The sequence below is a fragment of the Acomys minous genome (genome assembly GCF_964271855.1).
Source record: "Acomys minous genome assembly, chromosome: 8".
NCBI classification, from domain to species: Eukaryota; Metazoa; Chordata; class Mammalia; order Rodentia; family Muridae; genus Acomys; species Acomys minous.
The window spans coordinates 104,478,352-104,491,404 of record NC_140489.1 but is presented as its reverse complement, the minus strand read 5'-3'; the positions used below and the strand labels follow the sequence as shown (position 1 = coordinate 104,491,404).

The 13,053-nt window shown below is 47.5% G+C and overlaps 1 protein-coding gene across 1 annotated transcript in view; it reads left to right on the top strand.

The window, feature by feature from the left end:
- ALK (ALK receptor tyrosine kinase) overlaps positions 1–13,053 on the top strand; it is a 710,702-nt gene that overhangs the window by 615,347 nt on the left and 82,302 nt on the right. The window lies entirely within an intron of this gene.

Sequence of the window (13,053 nt, the reverse complement as noted above, 5' to 3'; positions counted from 1 at the left end):
TCATCTTAGACATAACCCTCTTAGAAACGTTAGCCAGTCATGTGAACCTTAAAGGTGGGGTGCTGGCACCCACGTACGTTGTTGTTGGTGTTCTGTTCTGTTGGGTTCTAGTCACTAATGGAGGAACAAGAAGCTCGTTTATCTGACTTCCTCCCAGGAGAGAGAGCCGGTGGCTGCCTGGATTGCCACAAAGCGAAACAGGAGAGGGGAGTAAGAAGAGGAAGAGACCGATTAGGGAAGGGGAAAAGAAGATGAACAAAAAGCAGAAAAGGCAAGCCAGCTGCCTTCTCCCACCCCATGTGATCCATCCTCAGCCTTTACCCCCACAAGGCAGACCCTAGTTCCCACTGTCCAGCTCCTTCCTCTTTAACAGCACCCCAATCATAGGCCTGGAAGCCTTTGGGAGCATTATTCTCTATGCTTAAATCCCGTCTGCTCCCAGATTCTCCAATCTCTACACATAGGGAAGTGTTGATAGCATCCCTGTCAAAGACAAGATCCCCACAGCCTCTGCACAGCCCATGAGCAGTTCTTTGAAACATAGATCTATCCATTCCCCCTGGCTTTGTGTAGTTTTTAGGTTACCTCCTATATTCCATAATAAGGCCTTTATTTAAGGTTATGTGTGTGATATGTCCAACCTCAACTTCAGGATCTCATGCCATTCTTTCGTCCTTCCTCCCTCTTTGCCCAGAACTCTCTCCACTCGGTGGTACCATACTAAAACTCCTTACCTCTCAGGCTTCGCATCGTCCATCCTCTGCACACTGATATTCTTCCTTTGCTATCCACTTCCAAACACTACTCCTCATTCACTTCTTAAGCAGGTCTTCCCTCACTCCTGGCCTATCTATGTACCTACGATGAATCCTTATGGCTTTTGAGACACCAGGTGCTTTTTTGTCATTTTTCTTATGGCTTTTTAAAAAAATACTTGATTGGCACACAAGGCAGAGATCACGCCCCTATCTTATATGCCACTGATTTCTGAACCCACTCCCATGCCTAACACTAGAAAGCTCAATGAATCTACATTGCCAGAATAAGTACTGAGGAAAATTGAATACACCTCCAAACTCCAGCTGAATGAACTGAGAACCCACCCTTGGACTCCATTCAGCACTCCTCTGCACAACCTGTGTCTAGCAAAACAGACAAAACCCACTTTATAATAAATCTGACCACAAAGTGCTCCATATATCAAAGCAGCACCTGGGTCCCGTCAGCAGAGCCAAAACAGCATTTGTTACTGTTGTGACAGGGAACCCTCTTTGGGGACTCGCCTGGTGCCTGTGCTCTCTTTGTCTGTGGTCACTGTCCTGTCAGAACCACTTTATAAGAGAGACTTTGATCTCAATCGTGGGCCCCGGCGCCTGTGGTTGGGAGCTAGAGCTGAGCCTGGAAGACCAAAGAACTGGCGTGAGATGGCTCCCACACCGCGGCAGTCCTGACCACACAGCTCGGTCACTTCTCCATGGGTCTGAAAGGCTGGCAGCCGGAAGCGGTGCCTCCAGGAAGGGCACTTCTTCTGGCCATTCACAAGTATGCAAAGGGATGCGTAACATAATCATCTGCATTCGTTATGAAATTACCATAAGTCTACAACCAGACTGCAATGAATAACAATGGGGAAAAAAATCCCAAGAGCAGTGCCTGGGATGTCTTGAGCAGCGGCAACATGCCTGGAATGCAGATATGTGCTCTCATGGCAATTCTGAAGGACAGCACCAATTCAAATGTGTTTAAAGGCTGGGTCACGGCCGGACAGCTACTTTGGACAACTGCGGCTCCTTTTCTTCATCTTCTCCCCCCACCTCTTCTCCCTCCTCAAATGTGGATGCCATTGCTTCTTCTGGAATTTCTTCAAAATGGAAGAAAAGCAAGTTCTCGGTCCTTATTGTAATCAGCAGTCTCTTCCGGGGATGTTTTCCTCTTCGTTATCATCTCTTACTACCCCCACGCATGGTGTTTCCCACCGCCCTAAGCTTTGACAAGCGCTTACAGTGCAGAGGCTTGCTGCATTGAGTTCATTACGAGATGGGTTTGGAGATACCATGGATCAAATCATGTCCCACAAATCACCGCAATCGTGCAGTCAAATAGAAAGCGTGTAACTTATCACACCTGTGCAAGCTGAGCTCCTCAACACTGTCATTAGGAAGGCTTTTAGCTGTGTGCTGTATACATAGTCTAACAAGAAAAAATGTTCCCTCTGGAGATATTTAGGTTTCCTGTTCCCTTTTGCATCCTTTGTCCTAAACGACAAGCGAGATGTTTCGCAAATGCATCTTGCAAACGAGCTCCGTTAAACTGAGAGTTATGTCCCCGTGCATTCATACTAGAAATGACAGAAAGACTTTTTTTTCCCCTATTCAGCTCTTGGCTATCATCCACGGCATCCCGATTTTACACAGGACACCTATGGATGCAATATTCTCCCTCCGCATAGCATCTTTCTGCCCTCAGAACAGCATTAGCAGAGCACTGTCTTCATTCTTGTCCATGGAGAGAAGTATAGACCTCCAGACCCTGCAGGGGATGCTGGGCTCACAGGTCTAGACACGGCCCCCCTGGAAACATTGGGTCGAGCTTGTATTTTCCATACATTACACCGCAGCTTCCTGGTAGAGCCATGGATGAGTTTCAGCTGCTGGTCGGAGCTGGCATGCGTTGAGTGCTTAGTGCTGGCCAATCACTGTAACAAGTACTTAGCATGCGTTATCTCCTTTCATCCTTCAAGAGCCCCTTGGGATAGAAACTATAATTAACTCCCTTTATATATGAGAAATCTGAGTGCTAAAGAGGTTAAATGATTTTTCCTTAACCCTTAGGCCAGTCTGCTTCCTAAGCCCTGCCTGAGGAAATACAGTGCAGTGTTTGGCGGGGTGGGAAGCTGAGCACATGGTAGGCCTTGTGACTGACAAAATATTTTGGTTCTGCCTTATTTTTCCGACCACATCTCTTATACATTTCAAGCTAGCTGTTTGTTTTTCCTTTGTTTCATAACCCCCTGAAGCCCATAATATTTTTTTTCTTTAAAAATGTAGCTGCTGAGGAGATGGCACAGAGTGTAAAATGATTGTTTGCAAGCATAAAGAGGTGAGATTGGTTCCTCAGAGCCTATATTTTAAAAATTAAAGCCAAGCTAGGCTTGGTAGCATACACTTTTAATCCCAGCACTTGGTTGGCAGAGGCAGGTGAATCTCTGTGAGTTCAAGTCCAACCTGGTCTACATAGTGAGCTCCGGGCCAGCTAGGATTATACACTGAGAACATGTAAATAAACAAACAAACAAACACAAAAACCTGATCACAGCACTAGAGGCAGAGACCGGAAGGCTGGCTAGCCACTGTAGCCAAATCCAGGATGGTGGGAGACCTTATCTCATAATGTGGAAAACGACTGAGGAAGATGCCAATATCAGCATCTAGTTCCTACTCTGATGCACACACTTGTGTATAGGCACTCACACCAACACGTGCACACACGCACACAAGTGCACACACACACACATCTTAGATGAGCTGTGTTCTAGATTGCAATGCAATTAGTGCATTGAAAACCAACACTAATTCTTCTTCTCTGTGTTGTGGGCGCAGTGTCTGTCTTCTTAAACCCTACCACAACCTCCTGTAGACGACATTTCCCAGCCAGGCTACTCTGCCTGTCTTCTTTACCTCACCCCTCCAATGGGCACAGCCACACCAAAAGAGAATGGCTCCCTCCTTCCTTTGCAGGCTACTGTGTCCCCTCCCTGTGCCTTTTCAGGACATCATTCTAACATGCCTGTGGCTGTCCCTACACCATATGCCCCCACTCCAAAACCAAGCGCAGATTCTGACAGGGATTTCTAATTACAACTATTTGAATGTGCGGCATCTAACAAAGGCGAAGAATGAAGACACTTAGCTGTACATTTCATGACTCTCCCTGTCTGTAGTTGGGAATGAACTTCATCGCCAGGGGGACACTGAGGAAACCTGGTCCTAAAACTGTACACCATAGGGACTAGCTCTGTGTCTCTTCTCTCCTGCCTGCCCTCTCCCTTCCACAAATTTCTGATTGTTTTCCACAGTTTTGCTTCCACTCTACTCCCTCCCTATCAAAGAGGCATGCAGATTAGGAGAAGGGCATGTCTCCATGCAGTCTCAGAAGCCAGCACTGGCTGCCCTCTGCTGGACAGGCAGCTGGAACTAATACCAATATCCCCTCATTGGTTGCCCACAACCACCACGCTCCTCTGCCCAGGGGGGCTATACCCCTTTCCAGAACAGAATGTCCACTCAGGTCCACTGGACCACTAGGATCCACTTTCAGATGAGAAGATTGAAATCCCAGGTCCCACAGGTCCCACTCTCATCTCCTGCTTAGCCAGACATTATCCCTTGAGACTTCTCAGAATGAAATGGTGCCAACCTTCATCATCACCCAAGCATTATGTATTTATTATCCAACCAGTATCTGCTGCCTACCCAGTGCTAGGTGATGGGCTCCCACAGATGTTCAGAAATAGCTTAGTTTTCAAGGAAAACAGATTGCTACATGGCAGAGCCTGGGTGCTGGAGAAGGGAGTTTGGGAATCTAGAGCAGCATGGAGTCTAATAAAATTGCAGCTGTCCAGGTGCCCTTCCTCCCAGAATGTACCTCTCTAAGTGCAGTGGAGAGACATCTCTCTGCCAGCCACACCATGAGGAGAATTTCTTTAAAACTGTGGTCCAATGAGATCACGTAGTGATCCAGAGATACAAGTTAAGGAAGAAAGTCAGGGGCTCTCCTTCCATCAGCAGACACCCATGGAGTTGATGGCCTAGAGAATGCCACAGACTCGAAAGTAGAGTGACAGAGGGCTATCTCACACGTTCCTTCTGAGGTGAGTCCATGCATGCAAGAAACGCTGGGGCTCCAGCCTTGCGATCCTTTGCATTCAGCTAGCCAGTAGAGGAAGAGCATAGAGAGAGGCATTTGAAGTTTTTGTGTGTTATTACTTCTCACTTTCCACTGGCTAGAGTTCAGACTCCAAGGATGCTGGGAAATGAAGTCCATCTGTGTGGCCACATAAGAGAAAAGTGCACTAAAAATAAGGAGGAGGAGGAAGAGGGAGAAGAAGAAAACAAGTAGGAGAATAAGGGAAAGGAATAAAGAAGAAGAGGAAGAGGATGAAGAAGAAGAAGAGGAAGTGGAGAAGGAAGGAGAAGAAGAAGAAGAAGAAGAAGAAGAAGAAGAAGAAGAAGAAGAAGAAGAAGAAGAAGACAGCTGCAATATAGCTCCCATCTGTGGGCATCTATCCGAATGTCACTTGAGAGTGCAGCTCCCTCATTAGCTGCTCTGAGAACTGATCAGCTAACATCTCCACAAGCTTCAGAATTCAAAGCTGAAATCAATTCCAGGATCTATTCCGAGGTGTGAATGTTTTTTTCCCAAAATTTTATGATGCATCAAATTCCTACTTTCTGGCACAGATCATCCCAGAATTTCCCTCACTAAACTTTCTCTTTTCTAAAAACAAACAAACAAAAAAATCAGGAAAAGAGTACTTTGGAAAGGCTTAAGGCTCCTAAAAAAAAAAGTCTTCAGATACAACAACCTGAATGAGTGTTGCTGTGATCCAGAAAGCTCTCTCCCCAGCTGTGACTAAGACAATCCATGTGCCCCATATGTAAAGACTCTGATCAGAAGACCACATTGTAGGCTTGGAACCCCAACTGCAAGAAGATCCACCAAATGACTCTGATATGTAACTGTGGAAGACATTGACAATAAATTGATAGATCCAAGTGTCTTGTGGGCAAGACAGGGAGCCACAAAGTATATCTGAAGAGGTGTTATTGACTGTCAAATTGTTGGCATCATATATTAAGCTCCATCCATGCATATGGCCAGCCTCTTGCTAAGGTACAGGATCTGAATGGCATTGAGGATACATGCATTCAGTGGAAGCCTAACCCCATAGCATTGTGCAGGTTCCCAAGATATCCCAGTATCCAAACAGTCAGGGCAACTCGAATGGGGGGACTTAGAAAACATTCAGATCTTAGAGAAAGGTGAGAGTCAAGGCCATTTGTTCTACAGACAGCATCAGGGCAAGCAAAGGTCTGAAGCCAGAAACACTTTTCTGTTGTTTCTGGGTTGTGTCAGGGGATTATGGGTAGGGATCTTGAGCAAGAGAGAATTGTATGAGGCCATGTGCTTTGAGCTGTGAGTATAGGTAACCGAACCATGAAGCCCACTGGGCTCACTGAGGCCTTGAGTCTGGTGGAGGCTCCTGGGAAAACCAAATGTGAAATGATTAGTGCCTCAAGGTAGAACTCAGAAAAGGGGGAGTTAGGGAGCCATTGCACCAGAGGCCCCAGCTTCTGCTGCCTTCCAAAAGTTGCTCAGGGGCAGCTTTGGAGCTGCTCTCTGAGAAGGGAAAAGATATGGCTTTTGCCCCGTCAAGCAATGTGCACCCAGGCAGTTGTATGTGGCTGGTGGCCCAGCGTGCAGTGTGCACCCAGGCCTTAATATGTACAAATCAAACAGCCATAACTCTGGTAGGACCTGACCCTGTTTCTTTTCTCAGAAAATATCTCAGATCATTGGAGCAAGGAGTAGATTAGTCATTCTGAGTTTTAAATTCCATTTCTTAATGCTAATTTACTCTGACGTTTGGGACAAGCTGTTGCTTTTGATTGCTCAGTTTCCACGATCAAGAGGGCAGAGCACGGAGGCAGATCAGGCCTGTGTGCCTGGCTTAAGAGGCGGTTGTTCAAAATGGCGCTACATGAACCCCCTTTATAATAACTGATGTTCTGATCAGTTCAAGATTTTTTTGTAACATTCACAGTTCAGTTTACAAGTCAACAGATGTGTGTGTGTTTTTCATAACTCTTAATGCTTGTGAAAATGAAGTCCTATGTTCTCAACCCTTCGCCCTTAGGCACAAAGTCTGGAATCTAAGGGATAATTGAGCTTCTGATATTTGTAGCGACGCAGAATCCAACTAAACATATTTTGTTCTCCAGGAGGAGCCTTGTTGACATGACTTCTACCCTCATTTCCAAGCAAATGATCAACACATCTTCATTTCCACATGAGTCCTGGACCCACAATGCCAGCTGCCTGACTGGCACCTCATAACACCACAGTGTTACTCCCATGTGCACTTCTGCCCGTATCTCTGCCATGCTCCTAGACATCCGCTTCTCCAAAGTCTCCCTTGGCTTTTCTCTCACCACTCACAACCAGCATGTTCCCTGGCTTCCCTTAGCGCTCTAGGGGTCAGAACTAAAAGAAAGTTCAGAAGTCCCACGGTTGCTGAACAACATGAATTACACAATATTCCAACTCCTTATGACAAGGCCTGTGATCTATGCTCCTGGCTACTGCAGGCACAAGTGTCTGACTCATGACATGGGGACAGATGATCTTTGCTCCGAGGCAGAGGGTGATTTGTCACACTGTCAAAGGAAGCGCCGAGTTATCATTAAAATAGAATATGAAACAGAAACAATGAAGTACAAGCTCTCATCCTAGAGAAAGGCAGTGTGGAAATACTAAGATGGCACCTACTAAGCCCTTGTGCTTTGCCCAGGGTCCCGCCAAGTCCGTATCCCTGACTTACTCTGCATCAGTGTTCTAAGACTCTGTGCCCCCAAGCAAGGAAGACTACCAGCTCACCTCCACAGATACGCTCTTCTCAGGGAAGAAGGAAGTTCACTCCATCCTTTTCCTGGGTCTTTTCAGTATTAGAAGGATGCCATATGTGGTACCATCTCAGCCCTCCAAGTCACACACCAATGGAGACAGAAGCAGAGAAGTCATTGTGGGGACCATCTACAGGTCCTGAGACATGGGAGTAGACAGCCCAGTCTTTAAGAGAGATGGGTTTGGTACCTTCTAAACCAAGGGGGTCTTCCTCAGCCTCGGTAGTCCCCAAGGGCTTGTTGAACATTGGACTGTGTATGATACTAGATGAGACCCAATGAGCCAGGTGGTTCTGCAACAGAAGGCAGAAAACATGACTGGAAGATTGGAAGGCAAAAGATGCTCCCTTTGGTAAATGTCTGCGTGCATGGCTCCGTGTGTGAGTGAGTGTACAAGTTGGGGTGGGGATAGGGGTATGTACGAGTGGGTATGGGTGTTCTCATTTTCTTTCTTTCTCCTCCTCCTCCTCCTTCTCCCCTTCCTCCTCTTTTTCTTTATCTCCCTCCATCTCCCCTTAACTCCCTTTTACTCTCTGTTCCCACCCAGGACTTAGCACAGCCAAGCCTATGGATCGAGCATTTTTGTCTATCGCTACCTCCTCCGCTGGGCCAGAGCTCCATAAAGCAGGGTCCCCTTTCTTTTTATTTCCCCTTTAAACCTGCTCAGTGCACCAGAATGTGACAGATATGACACAGATTGGGAGAATGAGACAGCAAAAAAGGAACCTAGTGGATGGAGCTTGTCCTCTGCCTATCTGACATCTCTGGTTTCTCCTTCCCAAGAATCCTATGGGTGTCAGTCCTCAAAAGTGAGCATAGAAAGCCAATGGTTAGGGGTGGGAAGATGGCCCAGTGCTGCACATGCACAAGGACCCGGGTTTGAGTCTCTAGTACCCAGGCAAAGCACTGACCCTGCCATTGGGACCCTGTAACCCAGCATAGGGAGTACAGATGCGTCCAGGGAATCACGGGAACTTGGTGGCCACCAGCCTAACTCCAGATTCAGCAAGAGGCTCTTTCTCCAGGAGAAAGATAGAGCAGGGTGCCTGCTGTCTTCCTGTGCCTACACACACACACACACACACACACACACACACACACACACACACATGAATGCATCCACCACACAAAACTAGAAAGAAACAAAAGAAAGGGCCAAGGATTGGAGGCCCTGCCCTACGGATACGGAAGGGTTTCTATAATGCTCCATGCTGTTCATCTGAAGACTAATTTCCTTCTTTCCAGAAGGCTCCCCCACCACAACCCACCTTGTTGGGAAAGAAAGAACTCTCTGACCCTTGACAGCCCTGGCAACTCTATATTGACTTCTCTCTTGCTTTTGGTGTTATGCCCAGAGGAGAAACCAAGTCTTGAAGTGGTAAATTACCTCAGAGACTTGGGCTGCGTGGGATGCTGAGACACGCCCAATTTAGCCTGACCTTCGACATGGCGTTTGCCCATTCACAAGGAGTCACAGTGTACGAACATGTGTCCAGCCATTGCCTGGTCAGATCCAACCCCGGGGAAGGTCCTGAGAATCCACAGCGGCCCCCAGCTAGCCCAGCCCCTCCTCTGCAGCCAGTCACTGAAGTCAATTATGCAGATAATGGGGTGGATGTGGCAAGGCTTTTCCATCGCAGACATTATTCTAATAGAAATGCATACCGCGACCCCAGCCTTGCGACAGTCCATTTCAGAAGACTTTTACTGAACAAATCAACTGCGCAATAAGAAACAGAGAAAGTGGTTTCTCTCTCCCTCCCTCCCTCTCTCTCTCTCTCTCTCTCTCTCTCTCTCTCTCTCTCTCTCTCTCTCTCTCTCCCTCTCTGCAGCATCTGCCAGTTCTAGCCTAAGCAGCCAGGTCCCAGATAAGACCCAGCTGTGAAAATGGACCTCCCCCCTCCCCTTTTTTTGGATCCTACTAAATGGCCAGGGGAGGAATCCGAGCTCTGCTGCACATCCATCAAATGCCTCTTTCACCGTCCAGCGTTCTCCTCCTCTCTCACCAAAGCCTTCTTATTCCCTCCGTCCACATCCAGACGCACACCTTTTTGTCAGCTACTTAGAATCATTAAGTGAACTTAATTAGGTTTGTCAATCCCTGAGGCTGGGAGGATTGGAATAAGGCCTCATATTCACTGCCCATTAACAGTCTGTTGCCTGAATGAGCCGGTGCGAGGTTTTTTTTTTTTTTTCTGAGCCGTGCGTGAGCAGCATCTACATGGCCTGTGCAAAGATCTGCGGGGTGAGTACAGGAAGCACCCACTTCCTGAGCTGCCTCCTGGAAACCTGGCCTATGGCCCAAATGACCACCTCCCAGAATCCTCCCCGGCTAATTTTCAACAGGCCGTCCATAAAGCTCACACAAAATGGAAAGGTGGGTACACTCTTATGCAAAAGTAGGCTTGAGCCAAGAGGACCTCTAGCCAAGTGTGGTTTAGACAAGAAAAAGAAAAAAAAAAGAAAAAAAGAAAAAAGTAAAGCCAGCATCAACTCCTGCAATCCCAAATCTACTTTGGAGAAACAGAAAGAACCAAACAGACCTGGCAGTTACCACACAGCCAAAGAAGGGGGAGGCCCACCTGCTAGGCTTCCAGAAAGCAGGAGGGTCCCCCAAGAGATTACTCTACCTTCTTCTTGACTGGATGTCCCACCGGGGAAAATGGAGGCTCTTACTAGCCATGGAGATGCCACTTCCCATCCCATCCAGAGTGAAAGTGTCGGGAGGGCCAGCAGGGTGACCTGTGCGTTGGTCTGTTAGCAGTGCTACGCCACGGAAGGACCTTGTTCCCATCAGTCCCGGAGTGTCCTGCCTGTACTCAAGAGTAAGTGTAGAACCTAAGGCCCGAGGCCACAGCTCACTCCGAGGAATGACCCGGTGTCTATATCTTTGAGAAAGTGGCCATAAAAAAGCAACTGGACTGGAAGGACTCAGAGCCCATAGGAAGCCTTGGTCTCCAGCAAGGCGGGGCTACCAGAGCCTCCTCTATGGTTCTGCTGGAGATGCCCAGCCAGGCGGCATTCAAAGCAGAGAAGGCCGAATTGCAGCTGTCCTGGTGCCCACCGCATCTCTTGGCCAGTTCCCTCATAGAAGACGAACCCCCAGAATTGGGCTAGTTGTGCCATGTCCCATCATCGCCTGCTGCTCCAAACCGCATTCCCAAGCTACCTCCACATCGCCTCTGTCCTGCCCATACCTGCCACCTCTGTCTGGCCTTCATCTACACTTGTCCCACCTGTCCCCTTACCTCATGACATGTGTTCTATGGTGCCATCTGACTGAGTCTTCCCTGCCTGTCCTCAGTGTCCCTGACACAAAATATGGGCGACTCCCAGTGTCCGTTAAAAACTTTTAACCAGCAGCTTCCACTGCCGTCATCTCACTGAGTGCCTTAGAGACTCTTGTACTTAGAAGGCCTTCAACCTCTGGCTTACATCATCCAGTTCATGCTAAGAGGCCCGGTGGCTGCCTGCTCGGGGAGCTTTGCAGCTCTAATCTCTCAGTCATGAAGGATGAAAGCGGGAGAAGCAGAGCAAGTAAGGAGATGAGGTTTCCTCTGGGGCCTCTGGAGGGAACGGAGGAGATCTTGGCCCTCCCCCTGCCCCATTAGGCGCACAGTCATTTATTTCCTTACACCTGGAGCCCTTCAGGTAGGCGTACTGATGCTGGAGATTAGCACTGAAATCAACATGTGGCCTGGCTCCTCAGCCCGTGGGTGATGGGTAAGGGGAGGGTGACTCAGAGAGGAGAGTGAGACTGTGTGTTGCCGTGGGATCAATTCCCAGTGCACAGCATCTCACACTCCCAACCAAAGACCGTGATTCTTTCTAGTCACACTTTTGAGTAGCTTTACAATAATAAAGTGGGTATCCTTGTCATTTGTTGCTGTTTGGTTTGGGGTGTCTTGTTTTGTTCTCTTGAGACAGATTCTCATGTAGTCTATGCTGGCCTCAGATTCGCTGTCTAGTAAAGAGTAGCCTTGAGCAGGCATTTCTCCTTCAGAACAAAAAAGCATTTGGGCCCTCTAATTGTGGCATTTACACTGAAAGGGTTCTGTGTGACTAGGTCTCTCAAGACAGATGAAGGCGCAGGCAGATGTGGGAGAAAAGCAATTGAGAATAGTTGGCAACAAACACGCTGCTTAGATAAGACCTCGCTTCCAACTTCAAGGCCTTTCTCCAGTGGAGAAATAACTGTCCTCTGGCCAGAAAGAACTGAGCCACCATCTATCCCTTCTAAGCATTGGCCAGAGTGACATGCTCAGTCGTGGTTGCAACTCATGACACTGGCATGTTTCCACCTTGTGGCATCGGGACAGGACACTCTACAAAGCTCACACGAAAGAAAAGTGCAATCAAGTTACAAAAGAATAACTGCATTAAAAGAATCTCATAGCCTTGTAATTAAGCTTATAATTTGTGTTGGGCCATGGCTGCATGTGGCCAGGGTTGACCATACAGGGAAGCATCACTCGCTTGCTGAGCTGAGGTCCAGAGGAACAGAAGGCCTTTCTCCAATCATACTTCTTCCTCTCAGCCTGTACTCCCCGCCCCCCAACAAATATATAAACGTTATAAGTGTGTATAGATAGATTGTGTGTGGTAGATTAGAAAGATAGATCTTTCTCTCCTCTGTATGTCATCTCTCATCCCTTCCTCCCTCCTTCTCTCTCTCTCCCCTTTCTCTCCTTGTTCCTCCACAGCTTTAGCAAGCTATAATTTACATGCCATAACATTTACCCATTTTTAAGCATGCAAGTCAATGACTTTCAGCAAGTTTCTAGAATTCTACAAAGAATACTTACAACCCAGACTCGGAACATTTCCATCACCTCAACATGAGGCTTTGTGGTAGTTAGCAGTCAGTATTTTTCCACCACTAGCCCCAGGCAACCACTAATCTGCCCCCTGTCTCCACAGATTTGCCTATTCCAGATGATTCCTATGTAGAGAATCACTCAATATGAGGTCTTTAACTTACTGTCTGCCTTCTCTAGCTTTGCATAATGCTTTTGAGAGGCATCTATTTTACAGCGTGTCTCCTGGTCCATTCTTTTTTATTATAGATTAGCATCCTGATGTGTAGCTATATATCCACACGTACTGCATCCATCCAATGATTGACAACCAGGGCTTCCCGCTCTCACTATTTTCACATCCTCGCCAGAGACTGCTCACTATTCTTCGGGTCATTCTGGATCAACTGTCTGAAATCTGGGGAAAGAGTCTTCAGGGTTCTCAGGACATAGTCACGTTACAGCAGAAAGGGGAGTTGGGGGGGGGGGTTGACTGATGACCACCTTCCAGAAAGGAGATTTACCCAAGAAAACAAACCAGGAAATAAATGAATCCAAGGCATCCTTCTGTTTAC